Here is a 5884-nt window from a genome sequence, read left to right as displayed (position 1 = left end):
ATCCCAAGTGGTAGAGGCTTGAATCTCATCAGAATAATTCCCAGTCAACTAAAGACCTTGAAAGTCAACTGCAAGGTCAATTGTGGATTTGGAGGTGGGAAGTGATTAGAAATACTTCATTCATGTTCAAAAAAGTCTCATTTGACATTTCAAACACTCACATTGAAGAATTTAAAGTCAGGTCAAAACTTTCCAAAAATAGAAAGTGACCTATAATTTGAATTTGCCAAAAATGGAAAGGTTTTAGCCCAACTTCAACTTCAAATTACATCATCAAAAAAGCTTCAAATGAAATTTTGTTGAACATGAAAGTTGTAGATATTTCTCTCCCATTTCCAAAAAGTCCAAGATCATCAATTTCTCACGTGTGGTTAAGGAGATATGATCAAAACATGGCAAACTATGCATGGAACTTCAAATGGACATAACTTTTCAACCAAAGCTCCAAAATGAGTGGCTCTTTTTGCATTTTGTTCATCTTGACCTCTACTTTCCAAAACATCCATTACATGACATGAATTTCACTTGCATGATCATGTGCACATTCATGAAGTTTTGAGAAGGAAATTCCATAAAATCATTTTGGTGAGTTATGAGCTTACAAAACCATTTCCAAAACTTGCATGGGCCTTGTTTGAGTGAAAATGAACCAATTCCATGCACTGTTCACACATGCATTTCATGCATAGAGGTGAAAAACCAATTTGCACTTACACTCCATAACTTGCTAATTTCATTTGCATTTGATCTAAACCTGATTAGAGCATGATTAGCATTGCATATATAAACTAAAACCTAACTGTTTTCAGCATTAACACAAAAATTCAGATCTAGATCCAAATTTCTCCAAATTTTTCTCTCAAAAATTTCTTCCAAATTCTTCACATCCAAGCCATGGCAAATGCTAGATTCATGATCCTGAACTTCTGTTGAACAAGTTTGCACGTGAAATCAAAGGAAACCGTGCCATATTGAAGCATACTTGAAGAGTGAAGCATCCATGTTGACTTCAAAATTTGTTGAGATCGTGTGCAATTGAGCTTCATTCTCTCTTTCAATCACTTATACAAGCATCATAGAGGAATATTGAAGCTATCACAGCCTTGAATCAAGCCAAATCCAGTTCTGCTCTTCAAGAGGTTACAAATCAACTCTCTTATTTTTTATTTTTTTGCCATGATGTTGTAGATCTAAGTATACTGATCATTATGAGCTTTGAATCGTGCAAATTGGTGTTGTTTTGAGTGAGATACGATTGATTGAATTTTTGATGTTGAATCTTGTCTTCTTCGATCCGTGCGTGTTTGATTGTTTTTGCATGAAATGTTTGTGGATTATTGATGTATGATGAAATACCTACATGATGCTATGCTTAATTTTGATTTCTGGACACTTTGGATTTTTCTGGAAAATCCAGATGAAGATCTTCATGATCTTCATCTTCAGCGCATGAAGATTCATACATTTTCCAGTTTTCCTACGGATTTAGCTGGGAGTTCATAAGGATTACCTGCGGATTTTTTTAAATGCCATGCATGCGCGCGTTTTAGGGTTTGGTGATGATACGACGTCGTTTGATTGAGCGCGCCACATTTGAATTGTGTCTGACTTCGATTCCCCGCTGTGGCTTATTTTCAAATGCTTCTCATTATTTTCCACTTTCCCTCCATATTTCCAATACATGCTTCATATGTTTTTTCTAATTTTTCTCATCTTTAAAAATTCATATCAATTTGAAAATTAATCCAAAAATTACCATGTTTTTTGCATTATGATCCTTATTCTCTCTAGTTTTTTATCATCATAATTTCACAAGTTGTGGTTGGCTGGATAATGTTTTGTGCTAAAATGTTTGAACATGTATGCTTATTTGACCTTGTCATGCTTATACCTTTGTGAAATGCTGGTCTTTGATCCAATGATTCTGAAATTTTGCATGATGAAACTAGACACATTGTTTGACATTTTGGTGTTGATTTGGTATTTTTATAAATTGTCATTTCTATTTTATGATTGTTCTAAGTTGGTGTGACAATTTGTGTCACACCTTTTGATGGTCAACTTGTATGATGAGTTTGCCATGCCAAATGATGTCCAATGCTTCTGATTTTTTGTATGATGCATGTTATGAATGTTGTGAATGATCATGAATTTTCTTGGAATTATTTGAATCACTTCTGATTTAATTGAGATTTTTCATTCTGGTTGATCACATTTGAGCTTTAAAATTGCCTTGAACTTCAATTGATCATGAAATGCTTTTGGTTAATGATATTGATGTAAGACCTTTTGGAATGTTTCAAGATGTGTTTGAAGTTGATTCATGTTAAATTTCAGATCCTGTTTTAAATTTTTTCTCCATCTTTGACCCTAGGCTTGGACCTAGTGGTTTGTGACTTACATTTGAGCTTTGATTTCAGGTTGAACATCCAAGTTCCATAGTTGTTGATGCTTCACCATTTGAGCATTGATGTTTGCCTTTGATTACTAATCTTTGTGTGTTTTGTAGGATTGATGTTGACTCATTTGAGTTTGACTTTTGGCTTACACCTTTTGTACATTGGGATTGTTTGCTGTTTATTGACTGTTGTTTGATTGTCTGAGCATTGTACTGATTTGTTTGATGTTTCCACAGGTACATAAGTTGCTTTAAGTTCATTGTGAACTTTGCTTTGCTTGGTTGCTTAACCACTTAGGTATAATCTCTAATCTTCATGTAGTCTGGAAGACCTACTGTTATTGGTAGGCACCTGTCTGAAGTCCTCCTTAAGAGGCAATGCTTGTGATTGTTTAATTTTGTGCCAAGCAGGAAAAGTCCTCTTATGAGGCAGTTGGCAGACAAAAGAGATGTGTAATCCATCTCCTGCTATTCAGTGTGTCATTCACTTTGCTCACACCATGTGTTGATGCATTGTGAATACTAACCCAAGATCTTATAGAGTCTATTTGTGGAGAAGAGTTCCAACTTTCTGAACTCCCACACCTTCCATTGATCAAAGCTCTTCCTGACCAGGGATAAGAGCTATGAGGCACACCCCTCATCTCCATTTCATCTGCTTCACCCTAACTCTCAATGTTAGGGTTAAGAGCATAAATTACCCCATTCCAGTTGGCTGTAAAGCCTAACCTTGCTTGAGCCTAATTGATTGTATATAGTGTGTGTTAATTGGCTTGTTTGTCTGCTTACTTGATTCATCTGTACATATTTGCTTGAGTGTGCCTTGGTGCATTTATCATCATCATTTGTATATCATTTCATAACTCTGCTTTGTAGCATTTTGCTTTGTCCATGGAGGAGACAAGCATAAGTCCATTACTTGGCAGTTGTTCCTATGATATGGTGGGAGACTAGTATAAGTCCATTTATTGGCATCTGGTATCATGTTTTCTTGGTTTTAGGAGACTAGTATAAGTCCATTGATTGGCATCTGGTATCCATATTTTGTTTTAGGAGATTGGTATAAGTCCATTGATTGGCATCCGGTATCCATTTTGTTTTAGGAGATTGGAATAAGTCCATTGATTGGCATCCGGTATCCGTTTACTTTATCCATCTTGTTATTTGCTTATTTGCATTATTGCCTATTCCAAAGGAATCACTTGAATCATCTACATATGATTTCAAGAGGTGAACATCTAAGAAGTTTTACTCCCTCACCCTCCCATCTTTGTTTCTTTAAACCTCCATTTGCATATTAATCCAAAACCTAAAACTATTGTGCAAACATCTTCCTTTGTTTTCAAACTAGAAACCTAGGCTTTAGGCCTTTGATTTTCCAAACTTCATTTTCATAATACTTCTTTTGAATTGAATTCTAATCATACTTTGACCATCTTTTGTGAATAAATTCTAATTGATTAATTTCACTCATTCAATTGTTTTGTGGCTTTGTCCATTCTTGATAAGTTTTCATACATTATCCATAGGTTTGATTTATCCTAGTTGGTTGATGTTAATCTCACCTTTTGTCCTTAGTGATTGAATTGTAAGACTTCCTTGCTTATTATAGGGTTAACACCTCATTAGCAAGTTGAAGCTTTTCTCACATGGTGGACTTGTTGTTTGTATAAGGTTGAGTTTTCTCCCGTGGATAACGAAAGACCTTAGGGCTTTTGTGTTTTAAAATGAATCCACTCATATTTTGGAAATCTTTTAGCCGAACTACGGCATTTTGATCCTTACCTTCCATGGAAAGGTACGTAGGCAACGGGTTCATCCGTTCAAACACAAAAATAATAACTTGTATATTCTTTTCTCATCCCTTCAATCCATGCTTGCACAATAAATATTTCATGAACAAATAACATTTCGTACAACAAGTGTGAAAAGGGCTCCCTAGGAGTACCTAGGACGTTTTGGGTGCCTAACACCTTCCCATTGCGTAATTAACCCCTTACCCAGATCTCTGATCTTTTCATTAGTTTTCTATGTGTAAAACTTCTTTGGCTTTTGTTCGCTTTTTAGCCATTCCTTTGGATAAATAAAAGTGTGGTGGCGACTCGATTCTTTGTATGCTTTGCTTTTGATTTAATCAATAAATCATAAAGTGACGAATACACCGCTACAGTTTGGTTAGAAGATTATTCTAAAAATTTCATTCCTTGTGTAAGGGAGTTTGTTGGCTTAACCTTCTAAAAGCTCTCAAGAAATAGTGGATACTTTCAAGATCAATTCATGGGAGGAGGATTAGGTCACTTCATTATACCGAACTCTATAAACTATGGTATCATATTTCTTACCTTACCTCTTATATTTTCCACTTAATTTGTTTACTTTGATTTTCTCCTGCTTAATCATTCAAACATTTTTTTAAAATGTTTTCAAACTCTAATTTCAAAAATGTTTTTTTTAATCAACGATTTTCAAACATCCACATACCACCTCCTTCTTGTGTACAAATTCTACATGTCCAACAAGTGGCATCAGAACCTAACTTTTGTTTAAGGACTAATAGTCTCATGAGAAAGATTACTTCTATCACTATTTTTTACAAGAGGACTTTCTGAAACACACCTCCACCGTTTAATGGTGATATGTTTTAACTGTGGAAAGAAAGATTCAAAATATTCATTCAAAGTTTCGATCTTGAATTGTGGGAAACAATAATTAACAATATGTTTATCCCTACTCACTATATTAATGGTGAAATAGTAGATAAACCTGAATTTATTTAGACCAAAGACAAAAAGAAAAAAATTGAAATTGATTTCAAAACGAAAAACATTTTAGTTATGTCTTTAAATGAAAATAAATTTCTTTATGTAGTTAAGTGTAATGATAAGAACTTGAATGAATTTCACAAGCCAAAGTACATGTTTATTGCTTTTTAGAGCATATCATGAATATGAAACTTGTATCTTGCACAAATTTAGTTCATGCATTCTTTTGTAATAACATGTCTTGTGCTTGAATCACTTTAGAACCAAACTTAAATGTGAGGTAGCTTTCCATTATTCACGATATGCACAGGAGACCACAATTGTTGTTTTAACTCAGTCATTTTATATTTAATATTGCAACCATTTGTGAATGATATGAAAGCATAGAAATGATCAAGGCTATTTTTTTGAACTCGAGCACAACCAATTTTCTAAAGTAACCTACCTTGTGAGTGAGCAAGTATTTGATAATCCTTTTTCTCAGAATTCGGATTGGGCTTAACTCATCCCTATAAAATTGGCTTGTAAGGTGAGGAGTGCCTCCATTTATAAATACAACACATGCCATATATCTAAGTAATATGGGACTAAATCTACCCCTTCAAAGCTAACACAATGAAAGTATTAGGGGCTGCAATGAGGCAAGACAAAGAGCAGAAATTAAGGCGACTAGGGGCAGACCGCAATTAAAGGCGAAAAGTCCAACACCTTTGAGCCTAATGGA

The sequence above is a fragment of the Lathyrus oleraceus genome, chromosome 7, assembly GCF_024323335.1.
Source record: "Lathyrus oleraceus cultivar Zhongwan6 chromosome 7, CAAS_Psat_ZW6_1.0, whole genome shotgun sequence".
Taxonomy (NCBI): Eukaryota; Viridiplantae; Streptophyta; class Magnoliopsida; order Fabales; family Fabaceae; genus Lathyrus; species Lathyrus oleraceus.
The sequence above is the reverse complement of the archived record's forward strand: the minus strand, read 5'-3'. Positions refer to the sequence as shown.